The sequence below is a fragment of the Ochlerotatus camptorhynchus genome, unplaced genomic scaffold (genome assembly GCF_037179485.1).
Source record: "Ochlerotatus camptorhynchus isolate MF236.1 unplaced genomic scaffold, CSIRO-AGI_Acam_v1.1 ptg000055l, whole genome shotgun sequence".
Taxonomy (NCBI): Eukaryota; Metazoa; Arthropoda; class Insecta; order Diptera; family Culicidae; genus Ochlerotatus; species Ochlerotatus camptorhynchus.
The window spans coordinates 4,250,366-4,269,642 of NW_027040545.1; the positions used below are offsets into that span (position 1 = coordinate 4,250,366).

At 39.6% G+C, this 19,277-nt stretch overlaps 1 protein-coding gene and 1 pseudogene across 1 annotated transcript in view; both read left to right on the plus strand.

Moving 5' to 3' along the window:
- Positions 1 to 19,277, plus strand: part of FRG1 (FSHD region gene 1) — a 241,689-nt gene that overhangs the window by 213,301 nt on the left and 9,111 nt on the right. The window lies entirely within an intron of this gene.
- LOC135717451 (uncharacterized) overlaps positions 15,263 to 19,277 on the plus strand; it is a 72,518-nt pseudogene continuing 68,503 nt past the window's right edge.

Genomic DNA, 19,277 nt, shown 5'->3' on the forward strand with positions numbered 1-19,277 from the left:
CATATATTGATGAAAGCCTCTTTTGGAAACAGCCTAGAAGCAATAATTAAAAATTGATGCTTATCGAAATTAATAAAGATTAAAAGACTGTGGCATTAATCATAAGATAAAATGCAACCTCTTCACCGAAAATCACAACTTTACGATGTGAAAGTTAAGCTATCTCCGACAAAAGTTTGTGAAAATGTATAAAATTTAGGGTAAATTGGCCTATAATGGACCCACTATTTACTGCGTTAGCCATTACTGCTGAATTCATCCTTATAATAATTGTTTCAGCATTTTTTTTAAATTAAGTGCTCGTTTGTGATACGTGATCATTTTAGTATTGCGAATCTTATGACAAATTTCTGTCTGTAACATTTCTACCGCCAGCATTGAAATCAGGGGCATTTTATAGCTGTAAACCCCCCTAGTTTGAATACAACATGTCTTCGTTTTAGACGTTCTGGTGCAGAGGCAATTTGTGATTCAATGGAAAAATTAACAGGTTGCTTCAATATTTAATATTCGCTTTTTTTTTCCCTTGATTTGTTTTCCGTCGATCTTGTTTTCCGTGCTGAGCACTAATGCTACCGACGCCAGGGAGGCAGCTCCCACACCTGGACCCTACCTATCGACTCATCAACTCATGAACCGGGGACCAACGGCTTTACAGATGTCTGCCTCAGAACATCGCGGCGGCGCCGACTGGGATTGAACCTAGGCCTGCTGGGGTGAGAGGTTATCACGCTCCACCGGTGCCACTGGCTTCATTAGAACTTAATATTCTAAAAATTAATCCGTGAAACGGAAATTCATCTCTAGAAGAGAAATATGAAACATACGTAGATAGGGGAAATGGCTCTAACGTTGGCCTATGGATCTAAGATTGGACCCATCGCTAAAAATCTGCTATTTATAAATTTTATGTAGATGAACGCGTCATTAGGACGGTACTAATGGATATTTTGGGTAGCTATTGAAAATTTAGTCGAATTTATTCGATTGCGAGCTGTTCGGAAAGTTTGTTGCGATAGTGTTCGCGTTCTCTTTTTCGCGATGGAGTAGGCTGTGCTTGTGATGGAACCTGACGTTTGTTTTTTTCCGTGGTGTTTTTTTTATATCTATAATCGGTTGCTGATCTGGACAAAACCAGGCCCAGGAGACAATTTCTAGTTCCTCAGTCCCTATTATTTGCCGCTGAGAAGCTGTTCCGATGCCAAGTAGAACCTTCACGAGGTGTTCCATCATTCGTTGAGTTACAGCCTTGAACTTGACTATTGGCCACGAAAAAGCTTGCCAATGCACATCAAAAACCGACTACATGCATCCGAACATTTGTTTATCTCAAATCGATGGAAGACATTCCGCGCAAATACCATAAACCGGACTAGTTCATGTTGATCTTCGTCAAGCTTCGTCTACAATTTGGACTTTTACATCAACACATGTCAGGCAGCCTTCAGGTTCAATTGGCTAAACTTGGTGAGTTCGTTCCATTTTGTAAATTTTTATCTTTTCAAACCAGTAATGTTGGGAGATCACCTTTTTGTGGTGCGTTACTGGTATAATATCTACCACCGAACCCTAGTTGTGACAACTTCAAACTAGGGGATCAGGATTTTCCAGTAATCAAAGGATTACATTTTAGTGCTTGTCACTTTTTAAGACTTGATAATAGTGACAAGACTCGGGTAGTGACCACCGGCGTTATGCATTTCTATATTGTATATTTCAAATCAAAAATATTGTTTAATTAGATTTCACATAATCCTTTTCCCTTTGTCCTTTTCCTTTCCCTCTTCTCTTTTCAGAAAGCGAATAATGGTGCTATAGCCATAAGCCATAAAAGGCTAGGAAAAGAGTTAGTTCTCATGTCCCAACCGTCAGAAGAAAATGGAGCATCACTTAACCTTTCTGGCTTGGATGCTTCCAACAACCAACCAATCATATAATTACTAAAATCGGAACGTACGGTACGAGATGTCCACGTTTCATCAATTTATTGGATTCTGAAGCATCGTGTTTAAACCTTCGATTTAAACAGGCCCCATGTTTTCTGAATCATCTTGCCCCTTAAATGCTGCACAGTAGGCCTGGTCGTTTTGATATGTGTGACGTATCTTCGAGTTGAAACATATATCAAATAGACAAGAAAAATTATGGAGGAATATCCATCATTTTCCAGGATGCTTTCAAGAACTGGCTGTGTTGATGTCAGATTAGATCAGATTAGCTATTGAAAATTTAGTCAATTGCTGCATTCATGTATGGGCCCAAATTAGGGGCACTTAGGCCGACATTACATCCATTTCCCCCTAACGACATGAAAGGTGACTAGTACGCTGTAAATTGAGTGCCTAGCAGTTGACAGCTCATTATCAACAAGGGTATCAAAAACAACTCATAGTGGACTAAATCCCAGTATTGTGAACAATTACCTGTTTTAAATTATATTAAAATTTTATTCCAACTGGAGGTTATGGCAGAACAGAATTTAATAAGCAATAGAAAAATTCAAGTTAAGTCTCATATGAAAGCCGGGGCCTCCCTTAGCTCAGTCGGTAAAGGCGCAGCTACAAAGCAAGACCATGCTGGAGGTGGCTGGGTTCGATTCCCGGTTCGGTCTAGGAATTTTTCGGGTTGGAAAATTTCTCGACTTCCCTGGGCATAGAAGTATGATTGGACTTGCCACACAATCATATCAATGCAAAAATGGTACAGGCATCGAAAGCTCTCAATTAATAACTGTGGAAGTGCATCTAGAACACTAAGTTGAGAGCACGCAATAAGCTAATATGCGATATGCAATAAGCTTGAAATGCGAAGAAGAAGAAGAAGTAATATGAAAGATATTTAATCTTATATATTTGTTTTAAGTTGGGAGCTGGAAAAATGCTCACTACAAAAGCATTAAAAGCATGCACGCTATTTAAAAACTAGTCAAAATTGGATAGAGTGTACCCGGGCTGGTCAAAATGTACCTACCCAATAATGGGTAAACATGCATTAACCCAGATCTGGGTAAACATACTTTTGAAGGAAACTGGGTAAAGTTTACTCAGGTGTTGCCCTTTTTTATCTTGGTAAACTCAAACCATTTTGATAGATATGAACAGCCGAGTCCAGCTGCGCAAACATAAGCTCATCCGACTGGCTTCACTAGGCTCTATCCAGGTGATTAATCATGAGTTTTCGAAATGGAATTCAACATTGCAATGTGGGGAAATCGTAAAGAATGCTTAAACATATAGATGCGGTTTCAATGAGTTTTGTAAATTGGTTCACAACCAACAACAAACTTTGGCCAGAAATGCGCTACTGCATACCTGACAAGTTAGTCATTAAAAAGATCTTCGAAGTTCAGAAACTTATAATATAGTACCTACTTGCTGGTAGCTTCACCATTCAAACAGTTCCGTAGCTGTTAAATTCTAAGCAGAACCGTGGACCCTCGGTAATCAGACCGTTTTAAATCTGAACACATTTTAGTTCTAACCCCACTAATGTGCAATCTGAAAATTGCTCAAAAGTCATCTTGCACATGGAGTAGACTAAAACGAAATGGAACGAAGCGAAGCGGAACGCAGAATCAAAACAAAACAGCAAATAAGGCTACCAGAAACTTATATTTGTGACGGTCATAGAAGTTCAAATCAAAAATTGTTTGGACAGCGCAAAAATCTTCCTTTCATACCGGTGCCATTCTAAATTTGATAAAAATGCGATCAAAACCATTTATCCAGAATCTGGGTAGATTCTACTCATCATAACAAAACTGGTTCACCCAGATTTTGATAACTCGTTAATGCACATAGGAATATGTACAATCTACTATATGAATCCATCTACTCAGAGACTAAGAGTAGAATCAGAATGGCGTGTAGAAAAAGTGAATTCTACTCAATTTAAAGTTGTTTTCAGTATTCCAGTATTTCTTTCTTGCATATTAATGCTTTTTTATTAAGGAGATTTTTCTTCTCCGGCTCCAAATTAGTGCTACAAACAGATAAACAGGTTTCAAAATATTGTAAATTTCAGCTAAGCCATACCGAAGATTACAAAAATTTAGAAGTGGATGCCTATGTACCAAATGTAAACAAAGACTTTAAACGTTGATTTCTCGTTAATATAGACTCATTTTAGCAAACTGACACCAGTATCTGAAAGATCATTTGCTCTATCAGATGATATAGTTAGTTTAGGTGGGCGCGAACAACCAACGCTTAAATGCATTGATTACGTTTGGCTTGTATGCCTTTCACATGCTGCTGAAAGAGGGTATCTACCAGCGTTAATTACCGGTCAGTGCCAGTCAGATTACCGAAAATCAGTTAATTAAAATTACTTTATTACTTTGAAATAGCATGTATTACTCTCGATTACCGAAAATACTACGACTATTTGAATAATTTTAGGAATTACTTTGGAATTACTCAATTGTTCAATGGTCAACAATGTTTCCAACAATGGCATTGTTAGAGAAATACGACGACATACAAGCACGATTAATAAAAATGAGCTGATTAGCAAAAAAGCAAAACTGAAATCATGTTTAAATCATATTTCAAACTGAGTTTAAAAAAGTTTCATTGAAAAATCGGAATTTCAATTCGCCAAAAGTGCAGGAGCTCAGCGATGAGTAAAATTTGTCCCATGGTTTCCTGTGGAAAACCTAAAAAATCTGCCGGAAAATGAGGAAATTGACGAAAATTTTATTCAGTCTCGGAGTAGTACCAATAGACTGAGTGAATCCAATCTTTACTTTTCTCAAATTCGGGAATTTTTCCCTGGAAAATCCTGGAAAAACCTGGGAAAACAGGAGGCAAATTAACTCATCGCTGAGTTCCTGCACTTTTGGCGATTATGAGTGAACTAAACTCAAATTTGAGTCGTTCTCATTCGCCGTGTGGATTTGGAAATTTACCCGGCCAATCATTCCAACTCAGCGACTGAGATTATTGACTCAGAGAATTATCTTTCCATACGAAATTTACTCAGATTAGGAATAAACTGCAGTTACTCATAGCTTGTGAGTAACTGCACTTTATTCCAAATCTGAGTAAATTTCGTATGGAAAGCAAATTCTCTGAGTCAATTAATCTCAGTCGCTGAGTTTGTATGATTGGCCGTGTACGTGTACTGATGTCATGATGTCATACACGGTTAGAAAAAAAGTACCCAAAATTAAGTTCTTTTGACTCATCTCGGCACTATAGTGCAGGAACCCAAAAGTAGGTAAAGTGGGTCAAAGTAATTTTCATTTACTTGTGTGCAGTTTGTATGGAATTTTCCACTGACTTTTTAACCAAAAGTAAGTTAGTTGTACCCAACAGTAGGTAAATATGATTATACTCAACGTTGGGTTCCCAAACTTTACTACCCCTGTTGGGTGGTTTTGTTCCTCCGTTTCTGACAACATTAGAAGGAGAAAAGAAGACAAACAAGTCAAAAGTACGTAAAAGTGAACTTTCCGTTGGGTACTTTTTTCTTACCGTGTAGAGATTAGTGACGTTTAACGCACGCCCACTAGCGGATGTATCGCCACGTAAAGTTGTTTATTATTTTTCTCTAAAAAATCCTAAAATTGAACCTAAAAAATGTATGAAATTAGATCGGGGAAAATTACCTTGACAGCGATTTGTTATGTATTTTCGGATTTTCACTAACACGCTCTCACATATCGTACCAATTCAACCGGACGTAAAATCTTTAAAGATAAAATGCTTTATTCAACGGCGCCGGTGGTGTAGTGGTAAGCGTGATTACCTCTCACCCCAGCAGGCCTGGGTTCAATCCCAGTCGGCGCCGCCGGGATGTTCTGAGGCATAACATCTCTGATCACGCCTTCCTTCGGATGGGAAGTAAAGCCGTTGGTCCCCGGTTCATGAGTTGATGGGTCGATAGGTAGGGTCCAGGTGTGGGAGCTGCCTTCCTGGCACGTCGGTAGCATTGGTGCTCAGCACGGAAAACAAGATCGACGGAAAAAACAAACCAAAGGAAAAAAAAAAAAAATGCTTTATTCGTATTTACATTTCCTTCATAAAGAACTGAAGCCTCATTGCAGTAATGGAAACGAAGAATTTTTCGTTAGAGCGCTAATATGAAAAGTCTATTCGATTTGGTTGCATCTAGGATTGCATTATGTGACCCCTATTTTTTCAGAATTTAAGTTTTAATTTCTTAATTCGATTTGTAGCAATTCAATAATAAAGTAAACCTGAGATAACTAAAATCATAAACTGTACATTGAATAATAAAGAAAATTATAATTCCAGAGTACAAATATTTATGGAATTACTTGAATTACTGTTTAATTATCTTTAAGTTTCCAAATTATTTTCCAAGCAGTAGAAACTACTGAAGTTACCCATAAATTACCCACAATTATTTTTATTACATTGAAATTACTGAGTAATTCAAAATTCATTGATTATTTTAATAATTTGTGGTAATTTTCGATTTCCGATCACCTTACAAGCTTGGTAGAAACCCCTCGCTGCTAAAAAAAAACGTTCTGGTGAACTCAAATCTGTACAGCAAAAAAAAAACACCCAACATTGAGTTCACTTTCACTCTACTAAAGAGGCTGAATTTATAAAGAGACGACATGTCAAAATTGGAACAATCCATTGTCTGTCAGTCATAGGAAAAGTTATTCCAATCGAGCAGAAGACCTGTTAAATGGATAAGATGTCGCTTCATTACCAATTCAGTCTCCTTACACTCAACATGTGGCTTTCGTGGGGCTATGTTAAATTAAGTTAATGAAAAAAAGTAAATTTTGAGTAATCCTGATCAATAATCCTTTGAGTGAAAATTACCTAATGATCAATCGTTACTATAATGGATCACGAACGAAGGCGATGGAGCATACTAAAATGAAATTTCCTACAGTAACCAAGAACCTCGTACTCCTCCATGAATTCCTGATACTGCTTCTTCAAATCTGGGCAGTGAACGAAACCTTTTCAAAGTCAGCGACCTGGAATCACCCAACTCGCTGACGGTCTCCTTCAGAGGCAACTCGACTATGTACCTCCTGGATGCATCTCTACGATGAGTATCTTGGAAATGTTGTTCGCATTCGTCTTCTTCGGTGCTGGACTGATGAGCACTACTTATATCTTCAACCTCCCATAACCGCTGAATGGACTGACTCAACTCATCCAACGTGACGGTGTGCGAGTAAACGATCCCGTCAGAATGATCACCTTCATCGTATACACCACCAACAACTCAGCCAAATTGGGTCTCACGTAGCATTGGAAGATTGTCGGCCAGCAAGATCTCGCCAGGCAGCAACAACTTAAGGAACCATTCGTTACCAAGGAGCATATCCACTTCACTGGACCGAAAGAATTGGGGATCCGCCAGGTGCACCCCAGCTGGAATCTCTCACGAGTTAATATTGATACCCGATGAAATCCGTGTACTTCGACGACAGATGGACCACGCTGCTACTGGATGAGTGGGTTTTTGTTCCATTCACCCCAGCTACGATGACGTTTGGCGATTCCTGCTTCAAGCCCAGCAAATTGAACAATTGAACATGTTAGCAAATTGACTTGCGATGCACTGTCCAGTAAAATTCTGCATGAGTGTGGTTTGTAGCTTTTATCATAGATATCTACTACAGCAGCACCTGCTGCGTACGAGTGACCACGTTCGAACACGCAGCTGTTGTCTGAACAGATGTCGACGGTTGATTATCCTGCTCTGCTGGTTTTGAAATGGATTGCTGGGTGGTTCCACCACTTGCTTTGGTTTTTCTTCGGTGCCGACGTTTGCACTTCTGACAAGTTTTCTAAGACGAACTAAGAGTGTAGACTCTCCTATGGCCGCGCCGAAGACAGTTGAAACAAACGTTTCGCTCACGTACCTTGCTTGATCTTTGCGACACTGAATGCGACTTGAACTCAGAACAGGCGAAATTCTGGTGTGCCTTTCCACAAAATTCACACTTCATCTCCGTTTCACTTGATGAAACTGCTGCGTGAGCCTTCTGCACCGACGGTCTCTTGGTTGCAGGCGATGGCTTGCCTGGAACTGAAACTGGTTTCTGACTGCTGGCTTCAACCCTTTCCAGTATGAACGATTGCTCCTTCAGGAACTTCAGCACCTCGTCGTAATTGGGCAACTCGCCGTGCTTGATGGTGGATTCCCAAAGAAAGTTAGGACTATAATTTAGTTGTTAGAAATTTTTGGCGGCCATATTGGATTGATTCATAATAATTCGTTTTTCATGAGCTTACCTCCCACCGATTTTGAAAATAGGCACACCATTAGCAAACTGTTCTAGGTTCTCCAAATTGTACTTGGAGTTCATATCAACTGATTCTCTAAATCAACCATGACTGCCGAAGTAACATTGCAAATTTTATTGTGGTTTTAAAGCATTCCACAAGTCTAAATCATGGTTTACAGAACCTTCATACAACCTAAATTGTAACTTGGGCGAGGGTAGTATATGCAGTAGCTTAAGATGCCTAATCTTAACGGAACCGTGTTTATCATTTGTAGCTGAAACTACAAATATTGCTGTCAACATGGTTTATTCTATGGAGATGTGCATCTAGTGAGTAGTGGTTGGACATAAGTCATAAGTCACGCGACTTAAGTCACAACTAAAGTGGACGATATTTATCATTAATTTGATACTGATACGTTCCAAAAGGTGTTTTCTGCTGAAATTTACCGTTAAAATAAAATAAATTTGCATTAATCCGTAAGTGGTCCACTAAAGGTGAAGGGTCCATAATATGATAATTCACCCTTTATTTCGAAGCAATTCTCGGAACCATCGTCAACTTTTGACTAAAACAAATAGCCTCTTGTCGGTGCCGATCGAGAAAGCACTTCCATTTTGCCTTAGTAGCGAGCAGCAAGAAAGCAACGATACAACAGAAACAAAGTAAGCGTTAAGTACAATAACGGTCAGGCATTAAAATTAAGTGCCTTTCGCTGGACGTATCCCAAGATTTTTCTAATTTTCAACTCATATTATGCCTCATTGGACTGGAACAGGTCCTTCGATGATGAGGAAAATGTAGCTAGGGCTGAAATTAAGCTGCTCATTTATTAGCTTAATTGCTAAAACCCTCACCGGTCAAGAGTGGTTTGAAGGAGATGAGCTTCTTGTTGAAAGGCGTCCCTCATTGCTGCCTGATTGGTTCTGAGCAACACGGTGATTTTATTACATCTGGACACAGTTACGTCAAAATAATGCCATTTGCGATTAATTACCAACTGCAATTGTACCATTAATCTAGGTTCATTAGTGTGAAACAGAATTGGACTTTCTTTACATAACAATACATTATGGTTCTTCCTATCGTAGAATACCAACTTGTGAAATATTTCGTCATAATTCCATGCAATACACTTGTGTCTGAAGGGTATTATCCTGAACGTAGACCGGATGGAAAATGGGAAAAGCTACCTCCGATACAACTCTACACCTACACATCTAGTTTGGCAATCTGACCGGTGCACCGCGGGGGTGATAATGAGAATGATGTACGTAATTGATAACAGGCCAGTGGCCTGAGGCCTCGAACATAATTGTACCCTTGATCCGAACTATGAAGAATGGATCAAACATTAAGTTACACCGAAAATGAGCCCATTATTACTGGTCGTTCGTTAATAGGTCTGTGGTTGGGAGAAGGAGTATAATTATCACTCAACACATCTTCTTTGATGTTCTGATGCTCAGCTGAAATTGCAAACTGTGCGGGTAGCAAAAGTTCTAAACTTTCATTCAGGCCTCTGTATTTCATAAAGTACTGTATGTATTGGTTTTACCTTAAAGTCTCAGTCTACGAATAAAGTACATTTCATCACTGAACGGTACATAACCTCTATGAAGTGATTTCAATTTTAGACCATGATGCATATGATATCGTCGTGACCAACAAAAGTAGGCTGAATTGAATTTCACCGTTTAATCAACAAATCATATCACGTTCTTTCCTTACAGTAGGCGGCAGAACTAGATTGAACCTTCATATTCATAAAATATTCTCAGAAAAAGGCTGCTTCACGCAAAGGTTTTTTATCCACAGCTAACTTTTGAGTGTAACGTTCGCATATTTGTTGAATTTGTCAACAATCCCACTCGTCTAAAGCATTTGTCTGGAAAACCGTCCGAGAAAATCGAGTGTATCTAGAATAGATAAAAGGGTTTTCAAACGAAGAAAGAACAATATTAGCAACTCGGGGTGTACGTCAAACAAAAAGTTAATCTTTAACATTCTGAACAGTTGAAAATAGTCGTTTGGTTAGGGTTTTAAACATTTCCCGCATTGCAACATTAGCTGTGCCAAAAAACATGAATATGTTTATTCTAACGAGCTTTTAAATCGTTACTAGTTTTCAGTTTCATCAATGTACCGTTGTCTTGTGCTTGCTATATTTTCACACAACATTTAATTGCATTTCCTACCGAAACATTTCCATTTATTGTGATCCAACTTTTTCTCACACGCATTTGTAAAGCGAAGCCACTAACAAGTAAAGTTAACCACTGACTACCCTCCTGTTGCCTGTTGCCATCAACCTTCAACAACATTTGAAGTTCCTGGTAATATGAACATATTCTGCTAGGTACACGAACAGACAACTGCTATGCTGAACTTTGCGGTCGGCTGTTGAGTTGAGTACTAAAAACGGAACACCCTAATCCACATCGTTGAGTTTGCGGATTGTTTCTGGTTCATAAAATGTAAACCGCGTTTGGTCACAACGAGGAGGGTAGGTCGTAAAAAAGGAAAAGTACTTTTGCCATGGTCGACTGTGGTGTTTAGGGAAAGTAAACCAGATAAATTCAGCTCTCAACGCATTTCCGTACCATCAGTGGGTATTTTATATTGCCCGTTCAACTGAAATCCGAAGCAAAGTTTTGAATGGCAGCACCGTTTTATCTTGCATCGCATCGCAGCTCATTCGTAAACATCACACTCAGGCAATCTCAGTGTAATCTGCTACCAGGATCTTTTCTGAATAATTTTAGTCTCTCGATGATCAGATGAGCATTTTAGTCAAAGCAGTTTATTTCGTTTTGAATACGTTTTTGGTCACCAAACAAAGAAAAAAATATTGCAAAATTAAAATTTTCAAAATCAATGGCTTATAACCTGCCAGCATGCGGATATCTGCAAGTGTGTAGCCAGGATTCGAAAGGAATTGTTTTTGGATTTTTTTAAAGTAGGATTACGTATTTCGGCAGCAAAAGTCGACTGCGTTACGAAAAGTGGTCAGGTTTTGACCACTGATAACTCTGTCAATAGCGGATGGATTCTAATTCTAAACAATAAAATCGGTTGGAAATTTTTCCACAAACCTGTTGAAATGAACACTTTATCAATTATAGATGTCTGGTACGCTGCAAGACATTTTTTTGTACTAAAATTTCACCCAAATTTACAACAGTGAAACACTACTGTGGGGTGATCACAAACTTTCTATCGATGACTTGAATAGTTATATTATTGATTTTAAATGTATTCTAAATGTTCCCATCAAAATTTCACTAACGTTTCTTATTGTGTATACAAAGCAAAAATAAAATTTTAATATTACATCCAAGAGAATACACTTTAATCATGTTGAAAATCTCATGTAATTTTTACAACCACAAAAATAAACAAATTCAGTAAAAGCAGCGTAATTTCAGTTCATGCACTGTATTAATGATAATTTTGTCCACCATATTATATATCCGGGTGGTCGTATTCGAGAATGACGCGACAAAAATGGCTCTACGACAAGCCGACTGGTCGTTATACGAAAGCAGCCGAAAGTATTCGATCAGATGTCGAGTGGGACGTCAACAGTTTCACCGAAATGATCATCGACGCAGCGACTAAGTCCATACCACGAACCAGCGGTCGTGTTGGACCAAAAGCGGTACCGTGGTAGTGCCCGAAGTAAAGGCGGAAATTCGACGGCGAAGAATATGTTTGCGATCCCTGCGACGTCTACGACTTTCCGACCCAAACCAGCACGAAGCATTGACATTGACGAAGCAGATTCCAGGAAGCCAGAGCAGCGGCACGACAGGCTATCAACCAGGCCAAAAAGCAATCGTGGGAAAACTTCGTAGCGAAAATCTCACCAACTAGCTCAACCACCGATTTGTGGAGAACGGTTAACACTCTGCGAGGCAATCGACAGCAACGCACCGTAGTGCTCAAGCGAGCAGATGGATTCAGGGACAAGCCCGAAGAAGTAGCGGAGGAATTAGCGAAATGCTTTAGTGGAAGATCAGCAATCTCTAGCTACTCTTCATCTTTCCAGATGGTTAAGACAGCAGCCGAACGAGAATCCATGGATCAAACACCGACACCGACCGATGATGTCTACAACATCGATATCACCCTTAACGAACTCCTGTGGGCCCTCGACAAAGGGCGAGGTGCTTCGACAGGTCCGACTTAATTGGGTATCCGTTACTCCAACGTTTTCCACTGTCCGTGAAAATGAAGCTTCTTGAGCTTCTTAACAGAATCTGGGACGAGGGTGTGTTTCCCGTTAGCTGGCGGAATGCTGTCGTCGTCCCCATTCCAAAACCGCACTGCCACGACTCCGGACCTGATGTCTTCCGTCCAATATCGTTCTCTAGTTGCATGGCGAGCGGATTTTCAATCGTCGATTGACCACCGAGCTAGAGTCGAGTGGACGTCTTGACAAACGTCAGCACGCCTTTCGTACAGGCCGTGGCACTGATACCTATTTTGCCGAGTTGGAAAGATCGCTGCCAACACACGACGAAAACTGCCTGATAGCCTCCTTGGACGTGTCGAAGGCATACGATACCACCTGGCGACACGGAGTTCTGGGAACACTAAAATCATGGCGATTACGTGATCGGATGATGAATATGCTGCAAAGCTTTCTTTTGAAAAGGACGTTCCAGGTGTCTGTAGGAGGGCATATGTCTTGCAAACACCAGTTGGAAAATGGAGTACCACAGGGTTCTGTTCTATCAGTGACTCTATTTCTCGTTGCGATGCAGCCTATCTTTCGAGTAATACCGAGAGGAATCGACACTCTTTTGTACGCGGATGATATTCTCCTCGTCGTACGAGGGGCAAAAAGTGAAGGACTACATCGCAAACTACAAGCTGCCGTCAAAGCTGTCGACAAGTGGACGAAAAGCGTTGGATTCAGCCTATCAGCAAAAAAGTCTTACATTTTTTATTGCAGTCCGAATGCACGTCGAGAACCTGGACGTAACATCGTGATAGATCGATTATCCATCCCGAAGACAAACCGGCTAAGAGTCCTGGGTATAACCCTCGACCGAACTCTGAGCTTCAAACCTCATTGTCAAATGGTGAAGAAAGCGTGTGAACCTCGGTTACGAATCCTTCGGATGATTGGTGCCAAACTTCCACGTGGCGAACGAAAATCGCTACTGCAGGTGGGCTCGGCCCTAGTGACTACGAAACTGATGTATGGAATTGGAGAAGTTAGCCGAGGAGGACCGGTAACCTTGCAAAACCTTGCCCCAGCATACAATAAAATGGTACGGTTTGCTTCCGGAGCCTTCGTCACTAGCTCGATACAATCGATCATGGCTGAAGCGCACACCTTACCGTTTGAACTGCACAATCCATCGCGCGAATTGCAATTCGGATACTAGCAAAGAATCAGAACAACAACAGCCTGCCTCTTATTCGACGAGCATCGGATCGCCTCAATAAGCTGACAAACTCAGCGCTCCCTGCTGTCGGTCAACTTGTACGGCAGACCGATCGTCCGTGGCAAGGGGTTGAAACAGTTGACGTTTTTTACTACACTCGCTTCGTTGTCGTGCGTGACAGTCTGTTTGTATTCGAACACTCATGCTCTACCGTCGTCTCTCTCACACAACACGAGTGGTAGAATAAAATTCGAGCTAAAAGAAAATTATCAAAATAGCTATCGTATGACGTGTGTGATTTCGTTGTAATTCCTCAATTTAGTGTAAATCAAACCATTTCTGATCAGAAATATTATTACTAGGACATCATTGCTTGCTATTTTCAGAATTCACACAAAACACGTCATCAGCAGCTCTTATTTTGAGAAAAACTAAAATACATACATTCGTGATGGTCTTCGGCGATAGTGTCGTATGACAGAGCCTGTCAAATGACATTTCAGTTTTGTACTGTATTATGATAGCTTGTTTTGCAAGTGTTGGAGACAATGGCAGTCAATTATCACAGAAAATGTGTCGACTACCGTGACCGCTTACAAGACTGTCCGTGGCACACACGAAAACCTTCAATGGACGTTAAAAAATTTGTACGAGCCGGTGATCCTCCAGAGAAAGTCCGCCCGGTAGTGCAAAAACTACTGTCGACCCGCTTCCACCGATCAACCGTCGTCTACACCGATTGATCCAAACACGACACAACACTGTAGGTGCTGCATTCCATAACAATGGTTTAGCGGGAAAGTACAGCCTCCCGAATGAATGTAGCGTTTTCTCTGCGGAGGCGTACGCCATTAAGATGGCTGTTTCCATCCCGAACATTTCGAATGAATTAGTCATTCTTACGGACTTTGCAAGTTGTTTCCAGGCCTTAGAAGCTGGAACTTATAAGCACCCGTGGATTCAGGAAGTGGAGCAAATATCACGAAACAAATCCGTCCGTTTCTGCTGGATACCTGGACACGCCGCCATCCACGGAAACAACGAAGCTGATCGCCCAACTAACAATTTTAGCTGCAGACTAGCTTATGCAGCCGAAAATTGCCTTATGCAGCTATTTTTTGTCTGTATAAGCTGACCTGCAGTTAAAATTGTTTGTTGGGCGGTTAGCTAACATAGCGAGAACACAACCTCCCATTGATGTACCTATCCCAGGCGACGATGCGCTGAGAATGGTGATGCAAAACATTCGACAACGATGGAACGACCAATGGTTCGCGTCCAGAGACTTTAAACTGAGAGAAGTCAAAGACGACACGCACAAGTGGACGGAACGCGGAAGCACTTTCGACCAGCGTGTGCTTACACGACTGAGAATTGGTCACACGCGGCTAACCCATACGTTCTTATTGAAGAAAGAAGCCCCGCCCAGTTGTTGTGGAACGGTTTTAGACGTGCGACACGTGATTTTGCAGTGCAAAAACTATGAAAGGCAACGACAAGAGAACGACATTGACACACAAGCTTACGAGATGCGCTAGGAAACTCTGAGGAGCAAACCACAAATTTGCTGAATTTTCTACGCCAAACTGGACTTTACCGAAAAATTTGAAGGAACAGCCGAAACCCGGTGTAATGGCAATGAAGGAAGAATGTGAAGAAGATGGAGCAGCCGAAGCCCAGTGTGCGGGCAAGAAGGTGAAGCAGTTAACGAAGCAAGGAAGGAAGGAAGAATGTGAAGAAGATGGAGCAGCCAAAACCCGGTTTAGAGGCAAGAAGGTGAAACAGTTAACTGAGCAAGGAAGGAAGGAAGAATGTGATGAAGGCAAACATGTAACTGGATGAAGATCAAAGAAGATGAACTGAGCTGGACCAAATTGATACGGTCATGTAAAGAAGGCGATGGTCATTAAGAATACAAAGCGGAAAGGGGATGGAAGACGAAGAAGAAGAAGAAGATCAAAAGAAAAATTATGATGAAGTAAAAGCGGAGCGGAAAAAGACGAAGAAGATCAAGAAGATTAAGTGGAAAATAGCAAAATGAAGAAGACGACTATGATGGAAAATTGGAGAAATCGTGAAGACGTGGAAGAGGAAATCAAAGCAGTGGAATTAAAGAAGGATGAAGAAAGAAAATGATGAAGAAGTATAGAAAATAATTTGAAGTATGGTGAGAAGAAATAAGAAGATTGATTAAAAGTGAATGAAGAAGAATACCATTAAGCAACAAATGATCAGAAGTGAAGAAGATATAAGAAGATTACGCAGCCAATTCAGCAAGATGAAGGAGACCCGTCAACAAAATATCAAGATGGCGGATAACAAGAAACGGACGAAGGCTACGAAAAAAAAAACGAAGATGATGAAGAAAGAAGATGAAGAAAAGGTAGAAGAAGTAAAAGTGAAATTCATTGAGCAGAAGAAGTAAAAGAGATGCAATGTTATGATCAACAATGAACCAGAAGGAGACGAAACAAAGCTAAGTGCAATTAACCATAAACACTAACACTCACACCCACACATCATTACACTAAACTGAAACAGACATGAATGCATCTATGGATGTAGAATGACTTAAATAAATACAAAAAAAAAAACATATTTTTGACACGATTGAAGTGCATCCACTTTGATGTGATATTAAAAATATTTTATTGCTGCGTATAGATTAGGGGCTCTGCTACCATTCTCATTTCAAAATTTAGTCGAATCAGTTTTGAGAAAATCAATCATGAATATTCAGTGTAAATTTGGAAAATGTTGTAACTGTAGGTAAAGTTTTAGCAAACAAAATTTGAAATATATCCTGAGCCAAACACTTTCAAAGTAGGTTCCGTTCAATGCCTTTCAAAAAACTTGTAGTAATAAAACCGGACGGAAATGACTGAGGTCTCAACAAAACACATTTGCATAATTTTTGTGGGGTGATCCCAAACTTTTAATCGGGAGTGTAAGTTGGTTATGGGCTACAAAATGGTGAATGGACAACTGTTTCTACACACATGATCATCAGGTTTGTCTTAGTCTCAGAATCTTGAATAATTTTCCATGTCGGTCAACTTATAATAAGGACTATCTTCAGTATTCTATGTTTTGCTAAGAATGAGACCTTGACTGTTTTTCAGTTGATTGAGTATATCCTATGTTATTTACTACTATTTCCATTGAAAATTTCAATTTTAACCAAAACGCAATTGCACGTTAATTAGAGATGAACTAGCCTATGGCTAAAAATCTCTTAATAAAGAAAAAAAATTGCACGTTAAAACATTTTTGAATTGAACGAGAAGCAAACGTTATAAATTGATTCAGTTCCTTTTAAAACATCACCATAAGTACACTCTACTTCATCATATTGATGAAAAGGAAATAAGTACCAACCTCTTTCCTGCAGTTATTGAAAAACGTTTCATTCCAAAATGTAGCGAATGGAAATGAAATAATAAATTTCGATTGTTGCATTGCGAAAATCATAGCATGCACCACCGCACTAACTGGTGAAGGGTCAGGCAAACAAACTTAATGGTATTTATTTTACTAATGCAAATTTATTAAATCTGCATCCACTTTTTTGACTGCTTACGTTTAGATCACATTGTACCCATTACAACAGGTGTACTTTTCCATCCAGTTAAACATAAGTGCAGTAATCATATCGAAGCTAGCCATGTTATTTACACGCACTTTTGTTCTTGTGCTGCTCAGATCATTTGTCCCCGAAAAATCAAGTAGGCTTTGAGACATAACACTCACATAATAAGATGACTGTGCATGGCGTGGGAGTTCTACTTGAGATTGTGTGGAAATTTTCCCAAATGATGACTCAAGTCCGTTAGAAGCATGCAATCTTGTTTGACATCAATCATTGGAATGAACGATACCAAAATGATTTGCCAAAAGTACTGTTTTTCTTCCCATATTGCTCACTGCTGCTTCTTGAAGGCTGACGCTTTGATGGTGCTCAAAGAACCCATCCATCTGTAATACTTAGATAACATTTTTCTGGGTACCATGGATTCCACTCAATTGAATGGAACAGGATCTTTGTTAGTACGGTGATATTCCTTACTTATGCCAAGTAATGGTTCACTCTCAAAGAGTCTTGTGATTCTTTGAAAGTGCAAGGAATTTCACCGTACTAACAAAGATCCTGAATGATTAAATTCATCCAGAAATGTTTCCATTAAAGTTAATTTATTTAACTTTTGATCTCAACAACACCACCATCATCATCTTCCAGGCGTTTGGTTACACCCCTTTCAAAAGCAGATGCTCTCAACTGGACCGGTATATTAATGGACGCCATACACACGTTCGCAAACCAGTTCGTGTCTGCTTTGTTCTATGAAAGCAAGCGATGATAATAGAGCACGCGTGCATTGTTTGTTACAGCTGCTGATAGCTCTATTTACATTCAACGCTCCTATTGTTTATCGAGCGAAAATTTAATCTGACCCGATCAGATACGGCCTTAATAGAATGGTACGTTCATTGCATGTTTCGAGTTTTGCGAGGGAATGGAAAGTGTTAGTTCTCATACCGTAATCATTTGCATACTTGATAATTATAAAAATCATTGTAAAATATTTGTATTATAAAATTCACTTACAGTTATCATTCATTCGTCGGAGGTCATTACATGGCACAAGAAAATTGCATAAATCTAAACATTTGCCAAGGGCGACAAGCCAAAGGGACCCTTAAGGGGGTTTCTTCCTGGCAAATGTTCCATTGAAATCAATCCATTTTTATTTAATTAATTGGCATATACGGAGGGGGATTTTCGTCGCATTTCCTCCTCTTAATTTAGTATAAAAGTTAATTTCAAGAATATTGAAAATTGTTGCGTGGTAAGCGTGACTGCCTTTTCACCCTATTGCAATGACTCAAAAATCGCCTTTAATGTATATCCAGCCATTCCATAGCAACACGATATAGTGGTTCTCATAATTTCGTAAAAATCGGTAGTTTTGTTCCTGATTGCAACATATTAGACCCGCATTTTATGATTTTGTCATTAGGTGTAATGGTAATGTAAAGGTGGTCAAAAAATTTGATTTGTTTCACAAATGACTTTTTTCACAAGATTTTAAAAATAAAAATCTCAAAGGAAGGTAGGTTTTTTGAAAAAAAAATATTGTTTTATTAAATCGAACAAGATATCAATAATTAACAACGTGTTTTTTGTTTCGGCAAAATTTCGTCAAGCCCACTCGATTAGAGTTTAAATATAATAGCATTGACACTCTCGCACGTACAAATGTGAACCGATTTCCACCTTTGTTGAACCATTTTGCTCCAGTTTATGAGTGTACGCATCCATTAATGATACAATTTCCCATTGTTTGTTTCTGTCACTGCGGAGAGGCTCCATCAGCAGACCATCGATTGAACGTGACACACACAAAAAATATGTAAAGGTACCTACTGCATTCGACGGTATCGTTAAGCACGCACTTGCTCCTACCGAGCTCGTTAGCAAATCGATCAGCCCACTGTGATAAAATCGAATAATTGGGAATGGGGAGGATAAACGAGCAACTCACAGTGGATAATCGTGGTTGAGCGATTGTAACTCCCTAATCAAATGTGAATGGTTATTAAGCATAGTGACGTATTTGTGGTATCATCAAAACTATTTGTGGAATAG